General features: G+C 45.3%; 1 protein-coding gene across 1 annotated transcript in view; it reads left to right on the top strand.

The window, feature by feature from the left end:
- LOC138480894 (transcriptional regulator Kaiso-like) overlaps positions 1-14,379 on the top strand; it is a 307,074-nt gene that overhangs the window by 146,898 nt on the left and 145,797 nt on the right. The gene's annotated exons all lie outside the window — the stretch shown is intronic.

Genomic DNA, 14,379 nt, shown 5'->3' with positions numbered 1-14,379 from the left:
TTCTACGACATGCCGAATTTTGTGAAGGCTTCAAGCCCTCACATTTGTGGATTGTGCTGATAAACATCAATATCCGACCCCCATAGGATCCATTTGTACTGCCTTGGGGAAGGACATGACGCGCAGTCTTTCGGGCTGTGCCAGTCCATGTACGCCCAAGTCCTTCGGGAACGGGGTGCTTAATCTTTTAACTTTATCCACTAGGAGAACAGATGGCCTGCATGCAAGGAGAAGAAGAAACAGCAATGCAAGTGGCCCGCTCGCCGAACAGTTCCTACAGGCACCATTCTTCTTCCTCCTTAAGATGGGACACTGATCAAGGGACACCTCAAACCCCACAGGTACCGTTTCCAACCCAATCCACTACTCCAGACAAATGGAAGGCCTTCAGGCTGAAGGTGCTTAACATCTTTGCCAAGACCCATATGCCGAAGACCAAGGCCCCCAGTGCCAGTGATTCAATCAGTTCCTTCAGAGCCCATCGTGACTATTCCGGCAAGAATGGAACCCTCTGGAGATGGCCACTGTGCACCTATGGGCCTCAGGAGCGGTGCATATCCTCTATCTCGGTGATGTTGGCGCTGACCGCAGCGAGGTAACACAGGACTTTGCTCCTCTCACGATGAGACCCTTCTTGGCAAAGATGGGTCATATCTTCAACAGGAAAAGGGGGGCCCATTCCATTTGGGATGGAGCCCCTGTGTCAGGGTGAAGGAGTAAAATTTGTGGAGGATTTTTACGGGAAGGCCGAGGCTGTGAAGGTCTTGGCTGTGGATCCCAGGAAACCAATGGCCCGGATACTTCCCTATAACTGGACAGTCTCTCAGCCTTTTCAGCCCTTGATGGCTAAGGTGGTCAGCACCTTGGGGCTATCTTCCTAAGATCCAGTATGAGCTCACTGATATTCTGGACGAGGGGCCAAGAAGAATACACTGCTGCCCTTCAATAAAGCAGTAGCGGCCCCAGTGCTGGAAGCCTGGGAAAAGCCTGCCCCAGTTCGGGCTGTGGACAGGGAGCTGGCCTGCAAACATCACCTTTTCCCCTCAGACCCAGCTTTCCTTTACACTCATGCCACCCCCGAGAGCTTGGCGGTCCAAGCTGCTACCACTAATGCTATTGCTCAGGGCGATCAATGACTCCTTTGCTCTGGCCAAGTTTTCTTTTGGCCTGTAGTCGGCAGTGAGTGGTGCAGTGGAACACTTCCCAAAGTGGGAGGTGAGAGAAGGGTTTGAGGGCATTGTGAACAAAGGCATAGAGGCTTCCCACCAAATCCTGCAATCCGGTCTGGATATGGGTGATTGCGTGGGGTGCGAGATGGCGACCGGCACAGTGCTGAGACATCATTCTTGGAAGAGAACATCGGGATTTGCTGGGGATGTGCAAGTAAAACTCCTTCATATGCTTTGATTGCCATAACCTGTTTGGTTATGAAAGAGATTTCAGTCCTCTAAGATGACTGACACATCTTTGGGCATGGCTGTTGAGCAGCCGTCAGTGACAACCAGCAGGGGTTGTGGTTCAGGCACCCACCTCCTGTGCCCCTCTGGGAAGGGGCCAGTCTGCTCCCAGTAAACCTAGTCGCTGGTTCCCTAGGTGGAGAGGCAGAGTTGCTCAAAGAGGCTTTGTTGCCCCCTCAACCGCACCACGGGCATAGCTTCTGTTAAGTTAATTTTCTTCACCAGTTACCTGTGGGAGGTAACAATTCCCAGGTCAACTCAGAATGGTTTCACACCACGTCTGAGGCTTGAGCTTTACAGGTCGTGTAACAGGGTTGTCTCGGCATTCCACTCTGCCTCCAGACTACCTCCTCTTTATGCAAGTCAGCTTCTGATCAAGAATATTCTAGAACTGTTACTGTGCTCCAAATGGGGGAAAGGGTGATACTTAATGTATTTTCTGGTCCCGACTTGCATCCTATCATGGATCTGAGACTGTTGAATCTGTCCCTGCCCAAGTACAAATTCAAAATGGTCACTCTGGGGATCCTCCAGGCTCTCCATCCCCAGGACTGGATGGTGTCACTGGCCCTTCAGGATGCCACTTCGATGTGCATGCGAAGCACAGGAAGTCTTGAGGTTTCTCTGTGGGCTAACATCATTACCAGTTCAAGGTCCTGCTGTCAAGTTTTTCTTCGGCAGCCAGGGCTTTCACCAAGCTGTTGGCGACGGTGGTGGCGGTTTGCCTCAGGAAGGAGAACATTAATGTAATTTTCCTACCTGTACCACTAACTTGTTCAAGCTCGCTTATCAGACAAGGGGTTGGCACATATGTTTCTTATATGCAGTCTGTTGCACAGGTTGGGCTTTTCCCTCCAATTCATTCTGGCAATCTTTGACACACGCCTGGTAAGATCTTTTCTGTTGGAGGACATAGTAGTGAACATCTCCCAGATGGTGCTTGTCCTCCAATCTCAGGATCAGGTTCCGTCCTACTGCCTTCTTGCGGCTGCTGGGTCTCATGGCCTCCTGCATTCTGCTGCTACCAGAAGCCCAGTTGAGCATGAGGTTGCTTCAGTGGCTCCCCCATTGCCGGTGGTCTTAGTTTCAAGGAAACATGCCAGATCTTGTGCAGGTATCTAGTTTGGTTTCTCAATACCTTGTATGGTGATGTCTTCAAGAGAACCTGTCAAATGGTTTGTTGCTACAGCAACAAGTAACAGTGGTCACTGATGCATCCCTGAAATGTCGGGGCACTCACCTGTCAGAATTGATGGTGAGCGGACTGTGGTCCCACTCAGTCTTAGAAGCACATCACTGTGCTGGAGTTAAGGGCTATTGGGATGACCCTGGTTCTCTTCCTCCACTCTGTGCAGGGAATGGATAGTCTGTGCTGCACCCGAAACAACACAGTGGCCATGCACTACCTCAACAAATGAGGTGGTGTGGGGCCTTTGCCGCTATGAAGAGAAGCATTGCAACTGTTGTTTTGTGCCCCGGAGAACAACTTGTCTCTTGTCGACGGCTCACCTTCCCAGGAAGGAGAACATCACAGCGGATGCCCTGAGCAGATAGACTTCAGCCTCCCACAAGTAGGAGCTCTGCCAGGAAGTTCTGGAGATTTTCTCCTAGTGGGGGTACTCTTCGCTTCCAGTGTGAACAGTAAGTTGTTTTGCGCTAGGAAATATCCTCGTCGGGGAGCTCTGGGAGACTCATTTACTGTCAACTGGACATTCAACCTCCACTATGTGTTCCTGACTATTCCTGTCATCTTGCTGGTTCTCAGGACTCCTTCATCCTTGGCTGCTGAGAATGAGATACAAGGAATGGGGCTTGTCTTGTGACATCCTGGATGTGCTTCTCACAGCTCAGAGACCTGCCCCCAAGTCTAGTTATGCCTGCAGATGGTGTACATTCTTGTCTTGGTGCCGGCAGAGGGATCTGGCCCTTTATCCTGTTCCATTTCCTCTCTGTTGGATATTTTGCAGTCCTTGGCCCGAGCAGGCCTGCAAATCGGCACTGTCAAGAGGTACATAGCCGCTATATCAGTGTTTAAAAGTACCTCTTGACTATTCCCAATGATGACAATGTTTGCGGGGATTGTGCATTCTGATTCTACCACATCCGTTTGGGGTTCTGACAAGGTATTTGATTTTGGTGTTAACATTTCTTATGGGTGCTCCGTTTGAGCCCCTGCATTCATAATAATCTCATAATAGATTGGGTGACTCAACCTTAATGTGATTTTCCGGTTTACCATCACTTCTGCAAGATGGGTGAGTGCGCTCCAAGCATTGGGCCTCATTATGAGTTTGGTGGTATCTCAGCAGATTTACCGCTGAGATACCACCAAACGGAATTACCGTTACCACCACTTGGTCTGGCGGAATTACTGCGAATTACAAGTGGTGGTAGGCGGTGTTAGTACCCATTCATTGGAGTCCATAGGACTACATGGGGGTTTTGCAGTTTTCTGGGTGGAAAAGTGGCGGATTTACCTCCAGCTCTTAGCTGGAGGTGAATCCTCCTCTTCTCCACCAAACCCGTCGTTGGACAGTGTGGTAATGGAATTATTGGCACATTTTTACCACACCGCCCAAAGGGAAGGTGACATTGGGAGTGACGCCGTGCTTACTTCCGAAGGTGGTCTCGGATTTTCATTTCTCTCAGATCATCAATCTTCCAGTGTCTTTCCGCTGCCTCATCCTTCAAGGCAGGGGAGTGATTCCACCCGCTGAACCTGGTGTGGACTCTCAGCTACTCCATATAGACGAGGGACATCAGGAAAGTTGACCAGCTTTTTGTGGGTTATGCTGGCAGGACTGTGATAAATTACAACCTGTCATCTCAGAATGCTATGATCTGGCTTCTGGCTGGGAAGGATGTGTCTCAGAGTGCATTTTACCAGAGGACTGGTTGCCACATCTGAACTCCAGAGGGGAGTCCCTGTTCTGGACGTTTGCCAGGCAGCAACGTGGTCTTCACTGCACACGTTTGCCAAACATTTCTGCTTGGAAGGCAGGCACTCGTTTCAGTAGAGCAGTCCTCCATAGCTTTCTGTTATAGGGTGGTGTTCTTGCTCTCCCCCAGATCTACATACTGCTATGGGAGTCTTATCATAGATGAGGAATCTGTGGGTGAAAGGAATACATTAGAAGAAACAATGTATTACTTCGCTGTAATGTTCTTTCAATGATGTTCCTCCTACGGTTTCCTCAGTGCCCTTCCAACCTGCCCCCCTTTGGCTGATGGCTAGCACATTTATGGTTCTGCTGTCTCTCAGCATCAGAGTGCTATGGAAAAAGGATGGAACTAAGGTCATGGTACGCAGCCCCCTGATACATAATAGCCCTGATGTCATGTTCTGTGCGTAGATGCATCGGGCAGAGCCGCAGTTTGCTCCTTAGTGGCAGAATCATTTCCAAAGATCTGCTGTACTGCAGATAGAATATCATAGATGAGAAATCCGTGGGATGAGCAGCCATATGAAAGAACATTACAGAGAGGTAAGTAATGTATTCGACTCATAACATTACTGATTGCATGTCAATGCAGCTCTGTTTTTTTCAAATGTGGTTGCTAATTGTTCCCCCAATGGATTTTGTATTTTTCTTTTCAAATTAAAACCTTATTTTAATCTGCTGTGTACGAAAACGCAGAGTGAACTGGGCTTTTCATCTAGAATGACACTGCTCCTAATGATACATACTGCTTAGCGATGGAATTTATAGATGTTATAGATGAATTACATTGCCTGGTATTTTGAAAGGGGTAGGTTCTTTGTTAACCAATTGTTTGACAGCATGGGTTCCAGTCTGACATGTCCCTTCTTTAAGGTATTTGGACAGGAACTCAGTCTGATTTTATCAAAGGATGTACTGTTTGGTCTTACAGGTGAGTGAGTTGTACATCCTGGCCTAATCCTGCCATACCAGCAGTCATACCCTTTTGTTTTGGTTAACAGTTGTAAATATTATGTCAATGCTCCTTTTTTATGCAAGGTAGATTGGCATTGGTTATGCATTAGTGTGGAAAGGCCATTTTTCGCAAGTGTTCGAACAACGTAGATCTTCTTTAATAGTTCAGCAGTGCAAGTGTTACCAATTTTTGCTCATACAATAGGGCATAACTATATTAATTTTAAGAGACTTGCGTATAGGAATGTCTTTTGTGCATCTTTTATTGGTAATAAGAACCCTTGCCTTGCTTGTATTTTTTGACGATGCACCTCACCTGGATTAATGTTTTGTTCTTCCCTGCTACATAATTGAGAATAGTGCTTTATAAAACTTTGAAATTAATTCTGCCATATTGCAGACGTCGACAATTAAAATTTTTCATTTAGGTTGCCACTGGCAAGTTAGTCTTCAGATTTGGAGAGTGGGGAATGATGGCTTTCATAAAAAATTACACATCAGCCAACCGTTTCATCAATGTTTGATTGATAACTGCTGTCTCAGATTGTCATCTTTCTGCATATCCCCTCTGTTTTCTCCGGCAGCGAGATGAGACATATCGTGATTACACAACTCCAGCCTTTGCTGAGATTGTACTTTTTCCTCTCTCCTCGTTTCGTTATTCTTCTCTCCAAACATTAGAAAGCCTAAAGCATGGACTTCAGAAATGTCTGTGTTAAAGCAGGCAAGGCATTTTACTTGCTTTCTCATTCTCCGTGCTCTCGTTATTCTCACCCCCTTTCATTTCCTCACCCATTCCCTCCTCAACTATATGCTTCTCTCCATTACACCCTCTCTACCCCGCATCTTCTTTTCCACCTTCCCCACACATCTACATCTCACCCATTGTTATCTCACCCATATAGTCACAGAGTTCCTTCCCTAAACTACACCATATCACACAGCTGATCTATCCTCTCTTTTCAACACATTGAATCATTTCATCACTAATCCTTCCAACATCCTTATGATTCTTTCCTTGGACATCTGCCAAAACCCATTCTGGCCTTATACGTTATTTAATATGGCTGAACACATCCTTTCCTCCATCTATCCATTCTCTACTTTTTCATGCTTCACTTACACATCATCTCCTTACCAAAGCTCCCGTTAATCATTCTCTCCTCACTCACTGCTGCTTTTGTTTTCATCCATCCTCATCTTAGACATTGACTGCCTTATCAAGGTATGCTCGTCCTGGTCTCTCCTTACCCAGCCTCTGATTTTCTTCTCCTTTTCCAATCATTCTTTATTTACCCTTCATCTCATCTCTTGACCTACTGCTCTGAACATGTTCATAACCCATCCTCTCTTCTCCCTGCCTATTGTTTGCTTTCACTACCCATCCTCTTCTCTCTATACCCAACCTTTTATCTCCCTACCTATCTTCTCTTCACCCATCGTGGTGCATTACTTTGGGATACTGTTCTAGCTAACATATGACACAAGTTGTCTTGTCATTACAAGCGGGCCCCATCTCCTAATATGCATCAAACGTATGAGATCAAAAACTCATATCCAATGAATAACAATTTCCAGAAATAGTTAAATAGTAACACAATCTGAGCAATATCTGTGTGACCGTTACAATGATAACACCATACAGAAAGCCCTGTAGAAACAAAACCTATATGCCAGTTCTTCAGCCTGCAAATCAGAGCATCTATTAAGCCGCTTTGGGGTACCTTCATGTTCACACTGCCATTTTACTGACCACTACTACATTCTACATTCTAATGATGAACTATCTAGATCGTTCCCAGGCATAAAACCACCTAAGTGGCCTATTGGTTGTCTTGTATTCATGCAAAGTTTGCTGCTCAGCCCTCATCTTGGCATCTTGGGGGTAGGTAGAGGAAAACGGGAGGGCATGACACCCCTTTGTGCAATACCTTTCATAGCCAATACGGTCTCCAACCTTGTTATGACATGGTTTTAATTTTCTGCAATCAATAGAGCTTAGCTAGCCACTTCTATTAGTAGAGACCATTCCATTTGCTCACCTGTCAGCTTTTCACTGCCCATACTGAGGAATGTGTTCAGAAGTTATGCTTTCCTCCTTCACTTTTACTCTGTTTATATGCATATATATGTGTGTTGTAAATTAATCTCACCTGAGGGTCGCAGTGGTTGGTTAACATGTACAAATCAAATTTAGAATGCCTTAATGCGTCCTTTACTCATTTGCACTACAACTGTGATCCTCATTTGATGACTTTCCTTTAAGTAGGTAGAGATACAAACACATGTCTTTTAAAGCAATGGTTTCTCCATAATTAATTAACTTTCTGTGAAATAACTAAACCAGCTTTTACATTGTTAGTGGATTCCCCATGTATCTAATTTAATGTACAAGCTCCTCCCCCACACTCTTTAGTGTTGGAAAAGACAGCCAATAGACATTTATTGGGATTATTGGAATATTCTGTTTATTATACTGCTTAATGCCTTTTGGGTATCAAAGGGTTTGCTGCAAGAACAGAATGAATCACTGAAAGATCATCAAGAAGTTGTCTAGCAGTAGTAGCTAAACAGGTAAGTCAACATTTTTCAATAATCTCACTGTATATTTTGTTAATGTCCTTTCCAAAAATTCTAAGTTTGTTGTCTGTTTATTTGTTCTACTTGAAAAAAAAAACAGATACCCACTCTTGCGTTAACTGACCACAAGAAAGAAATTAAAGTTTCATTGGGAACCCGCATAACTTTTTCAGTATAAGAGAATTATTTGCATTTATAAATTCCATAGCAAAAATGCAGGACTCAAAATTTTGTAAATGAAAGGAAAACGGGCCAAATCATGGTTCTGTTTGGACACTTGTCTAGGTAATGTTGCATATACTCATTCATTGTTTCTGTAATGCACCTCCCAAGTAATCATTTTGGATCTGGAAAGTGTTAAGACCGATATGGTTAATAAATGAGCAAGAACCCATGTTGAAAGTTACCCACCGGCTAGAATTTAATTTATAGTTATGTTTTTGAGATAGATGTTCATCTCATCAAAAAAGGCTCTCTAATTTGTTTCTATTAAGATTTTGAGGGGGCTTCACGGTAGCACCCAACCTAAACATTTGTTGTCACACCTAAAATGTGTATTCATTAGAAACAGATAATCAATTTAAGTTCATGTATGCAGAGTTAATCTGTACATGTTTATCAGCCAGTGTTACCCCAATCTTTGCAAATTCTGGTTTGTCTAAATCTACTTTTTCCCAAACTACATTTCTAATGGATTGTGTCCTCCCATGGATTCCTCATCTTTGATATGCTGATAGCCTGCTTGCAGCTTGAGAAACATTTTTGACAGCAGTGGGCACTGTGGGTCGTTGAGTTTATGTTCCTCAGTGGCTTCCATCCCCGCTCTCGGCCGGTCGTTGGTATAAATGGCATGCACTGCACCCGTTGCCTTAGATCCGTTTTTCCTCATGCACAACACGCTTCATAAGGATACGACTCGCCTCAGTGATTCTTTCTATTGCATACTTCTAAATTCTCTACTCCGAAGACAGATTTCAAGGGGTGTGCGGAATGTGACTCGAAGATGTCGATCGCAGATCCACACAGAATATGCCATGAAAAAAGCTACCGACCCCAGCATGCCTACTAAAGTAAGCAGTGAGTCGTTGAAGGCTACGAATCTTGCCCCCAAGAGCTCGGGTCAAAAGCCTGAGATGCCTACTAGAGTGGCATTCACAGTGTCGACCATACGAGAAACATTGAAGCCAAAGGCTTCCACTTCTTTGACATCAAAGAACTCGACATTGAGGTTTTCGCCATCAAAGTCTTCGTCATCCTCCGATCTATCTTTGGGTTTTAAACCCTTGTCGAGCGACTTTTTAAAGTTTGAGTCCATTTTTGAAGACAAGGGAAAAGAGGACGTTTTACCCTTTTGAGTTTGAACGTTTTGACGTGACCAATGCCCCTCAGTAGGTAATTTCAGATGAATCCTGAATTGAGGACTTGGCTACATGCCTAAAGGAAGCCAGTGGATTGGACACTTCTCCAGAAGTGGACTTTGCCGCTCCAGATTCATCTGCCAATCCCAGGGGACGTACAGGTCAGTGATGAATAAGGTCACTGAATATTTGGGCTGGGGAGGTCCTGAAAAGTGTATTATGAGATTATCTTTCTGAAATCCTGGCCAAGGAGCCCCCTATGAACCTGTTCTGCCCTTTCACTCTGCACTAAAGAACGATATTTTTTTTAAATTCACTCCTCCTGTCAACAAGGAGATGGTAAAGAAATACAAGCCATCGGCTATTGATCCTGAATTCTTTCCCAGGCACCCTACTGCTGAAAGCTTGGTGGTGCAAGAGGCTACTTCTACATCCAAAGCAGCTGCCTACACAACCATCCAACCTCATAGGGTTGATAAAGAATGTGATGTGCTAGGAAAAAAGGTGTTCTCTGCTGGGAGCATGGCTCGTATTCTTGCACTTTAGCCAAATACACCTAAACTCTGTGGGATGTGGTCTCCCAAGAGGCAGAGAATATCCCTGAGGGGGAAATGAGAGATGGTTTTCTGAGCAGCATTCGGAATGGTAAAGAGTATGCATGCCAATCAGGACTGGATGCGTCTGACTGTGTTGGTCACTCTTTGGCTGCAAGTGCAGTCACAAGAAGGTTCATATGGCTGTGCAAATCAGGATGTGCTCCTGATGGCCAATGAAGACATTTGGACATGCCCTTCCATGGGTCAAACCTCTTTGAGGTAAAGGATGATGAAAGTCTAGAGAAGCTGCAAGCGTCTTAAGCGGCTGCAAAATCTTTAGATGCAGCCATCTGTCAGGCCCAGCAGCATCAACCGTCTTAACAGGGTTGGAGAGGACGTTCCTTTCGTATATTTTCCTCATATGGACAGAAAACTAGAGGACAGGCACCCCAAAGAGGCCAAAAGAGATTTTCATGTGGCACAAGGGCTGTTGAGGGAGAACAGCCCAGGCAGTTACTTCCTAATTACCCTCTCCCACAGCACCAAAACCACTTTAAATGCTTAATTCACAAGTCTCATGTGGGAGGCAGGATAATCCAGCATCTCAAAGAATGACAAAACCTTAATTTGGATGCTTGGGCATTGCAGGCAGTAGCTCAAGGGTACTGACTTCAATTTTTTTAAAAGACCTCCAGATTGTCCTCCCATCGAGCAATCCATTTGGGAACAAGACCCGCTCCTTCTGCAGGATGCTCTCTCCCTGCTGGATATGTGTGCTGTGGAAAGGGTACCTGTAGCATATAAATTCCAAGGTTTGTACTCCACCTATTTTCTGGTTCCCAAGAAGGACAGAGGACTGTGACCCATCTTGAACTCGAAACACTTGAAATACATCCTCAGGAAGGACAGTGGACACTCTTTTGCAGATCCTCCAGGCATTCAACTCCAGGATTGGATGGTGACGCTCAATCTTCAGGATGCTTATTTCCATGTGCCTATACATCCCAAGCACAGGAAGTACCGGAGGTTCACCACTGGCAGTTCTCCCTTTCAGTTTCGAGTATTGCCTTTCTGGCGGACCTCTGCCCGAAGGTCTTCACGAAGTTGATGGCGTTGATGGCAGTGAACCTGAAGGGAGGGATGGGATCCACATCTTTCCGTACCTAGACGATTGGCTAATCGGAGCTTGTTCTCCCAAACAGGCTCTGGAACATCTCAACAGCACCTGCCACTCCACAAACTCGGCTTCTCCCTCAATTTCAATTAGCCCCAGATGAAACCTTCCGAAAAGCTGCAATTAATTGGAGCAGTCCTGGATTCTTGCTCGGGAAAGGTTTTGCCTCCCGTTTTGAGGGCTCAACATATCTTGCAGATTGTGGAAACATTTCAAAATGCCCAATATCTACCAGCTTTTGATTTTCTGAGGTTCCTGGGCCTTGTGGCATCCTGCTTTTTTCTGGTGCTATAGGCTCATCTAAGATGACGTCCCTTCAGTGGGCCCTCAGATCCCAATGGTCACAATTCTCAGGCAGGTTGTCAGACCTTCATGTCCCGAGCAAGGTCACACAGATCTCCTGTGGTGGGCTTGCAAAGAGAATGTGATGATAGGGGAACCGTTTGGCAACCCTGGCCGGAGATGACAGTAGTCCCAGATTCTTCCCTCATGGGCGGGGGGACTCACATGAACGATCTCACAACCCGCTGTCTTTGGTCCCCATCAGAATCCAAACTACACATACACCTTATAGAGCTAAGGGTAGTCGGACTGGGGCGAATGGCCTTTTTGCCATCCATAGAGGGGAAGAAAGTCCTGATAATGACAGGCAACACAGGGAGGCAATGTAGCTCTGGTTTTGTGCACTGCAAAATGGAATCTTGTAGGCCGTTCACCTACCCAGCGAAGAGAGCCCTGCGGCGGATGCTCTGAGCAGGCAGAGCATGATTTCCCACAGGTGGGAGTTAGCTCAGGAAGTCCTTCTAGCGGTCTTCACCCTTTGTGAAACCCCTCAAGTGGGTCTGTTTGCGTCCAGTATCAACAGGAAATGCGACCTGTTCTTCTCCAAGCAATTTCATCCCAGAGGAGCTCTAAGGGACACGTTTGAGGTGGACTGGGATTTTCCACTCCTGTATGCGTTCCCACCAGTCTCCATCATTCCTCATGTCATAAGGAGGTTGAGAAAGTTTGGGAAGTCCATGATACAGATTGCTCTGGATTGGGCCAGGAGGATGTGGTGCCCAGACTTCTCGTTATGCCCGTCTGCCTTCCATTTAGTCTTCCTCAAAGAGTGGATCTACTCTTGCAAGAGGGAGGCAGTCGTCTCCACCCAGAAATCAGAACCTTCACTCCAGATTTCTGAGAGGTTTAGATACTTAGATTGGGATCTCCCTGAAGATGTGATGGAGGTGTTGCTTTCGACCAGAAAGCCGGCAACAAAAGCACTATACCGCTGCCATTGGAATAGGTTTTGCAGCTGGTGTAAAGCTAAAGATATTAATCCTTTTGCACGTGATACTCCTACAGTCAGTGATTTATCACATTGATCCCAATAGGGCCTGCAGGTGGCTACTGCCATGGGCTACCAGGTGGCGTTATCCATCTTTAAGCACACATTAGAGCAAGTAAAATGCATTCCTCAAGGGGACAAATATTTTTCCATTGGTCCATTTTATAGTCCCGGCTTGGGATCTGAACTTGGTGCTGACATTTTTTTATGGAGCTCCATTTGAACCTCGCTATTCCTGTCTGCTCAGATTGACATTCAAGACCATTTTCCCGGTGGCCATCACTTCTGCTTGCACAGTGAGTGAACTACAGGCTCTTTCATGTAAACAGCCTTTCACCACATTTTTAAAGTAGGTGGGTTTGAACCCTCCTTACTCCTCAAGGTTGTGTTGGAATTTCACCTGACACAAAAGATTACCATGCCAATATTCTACCCACCTCTTCATCCACCTTCTAAGGAGGAAGAGAGGTAGCACTGACTGGACTCAAGAAGGGCTCTGAGTTTTTATATTGCCAGATTGGTGTCAGACAAGAGGATAAACTTTGTCGGTTACATTGGACACAGACTGGGTCAAACCGTGACTAAACAGACCTTGTCACGCAGGATCATTCTTTGAATTTCCGAATGTTATTCTTTGGCTGGGAAAGATGTCCCTGAAAATATTGGCTCTGCAAAGAGGTGTACCGGTGCAGGACATTTGTAATGCTGCAACTTGGTCTTCGATGCACGCCTTCTGAAAACATTACTGTCTGGAAACCTTGTCGGGTCCAGATGCTAGGTTTGGGAAAGCTATTTTACACAATATTAACCAGTAACAAAAAATACACTGGTCTCACCCACCTCATCCTATTTAACTGCTATGGGAGTCTATCAAAGATGAGGAATTCATGGGAGAACACAATCCATTAGAAGAACAAATGACCTAGCCCTGGCAGTGTTCTTTCTACTGGATGGTCCCCCACGGATTCCTCATCACCCTCCCAGCCTAACCCTCTGACAGTGGATAAATTTTGTAATATACTTCTTTCTTTCAACACCCATGCAGCTATCCTCAAGTCGGCTGTTCAGAAAGAGAGAAAAACTAGAACTGAGGCAACGGGTGCAGTGCGTGCCATTTATACCAACGTCGATGTAGCGTCCAAGCACAGTGATGGAAGCCGCAGAGGGACATCGACTCGACAACGCACAGTGCCCTCTGCTGTTGAAAAAGTTTCCTAAACTGAAAGCAGGATATCGATGTATCAAAGGTGAGGAAGTTGTGGGAGGAACCTCCAATAGAAAGAACATTGCCAGGGATAGGTAATTTGTTCTTCTGCAGAAAGGCAGCAATGTCCATGAATTGCTTTGTTTGGTCTTCCACAAATGAAGCCAGAATGATGGCTATCTGGGATATTAGATTTGGGTCCTGATCTCATCACATACACAAGTCTTTATTAGTCTCTTCGCCAGTAGGGCCATCTATCTGGTGTTAATCCCGTGTGTGTGGCTTCTAAGGGAGCTATTTATGCATACTTATGGTACTAACGTGCTTATTTATGGTTGGAAACTTTCTTTGGAAATCTAAAGTGTGTAGCACCTAGCGGCTGCTAGCTGTGACAAATTGGACAGACATGATTCAAAACCTACCCCAAAACTGTGTATGGTAAGACCAATCATATACTGAGATGCTCTAAATGTTCAAAAGAGGATGCTGGACTACATCTGAAAGTTGGCCCTAACAGGGAACAGCAGTGATAAATAGAAAAGGTTGCAAAAACTGGACACAAGCCTTGTGTTCCTGATAGCTATTCATGGAACCACAATTGTAAAAGGCTATCCCAAGTTAATTGTGAACACTAATATGTTGTAGAAAGATTAGGGTTAACTCTACACACACACACGAAACTTAAAGGTATGATCTATTTAGAGAGAAAGTTAGCCCTTTTGGGTTTCCACTTCTGGCCTTATAACTGTTGTGTTACAAATAATTAGTTCAAGCATACACATCGTATCAAATCTCATTTGTGAGTTTTCATAAAAGGGTTCATTCTTGAAGAGGCAAACCAGGG

This window comes from Ambystoma mexicanum, chromosome 5p (assembly GCF_040938575.1).
Source record: "Ambystoma mexicanum isolate Mex_15411 chromosome 5p, UKY_AmexF1_1, whole genome shotgun sequence".
NCBI classification, from domain to species: domain Eukaryota; kingdom Metazoa; phylum Chordata; class Amphibia; order Caudata; family Ambystomatidae; genus Ambystoma; species Ambystoma mexicanum.
This window is presented reverse-complemented; position numbering and strand designations above follow the sequence as displayed.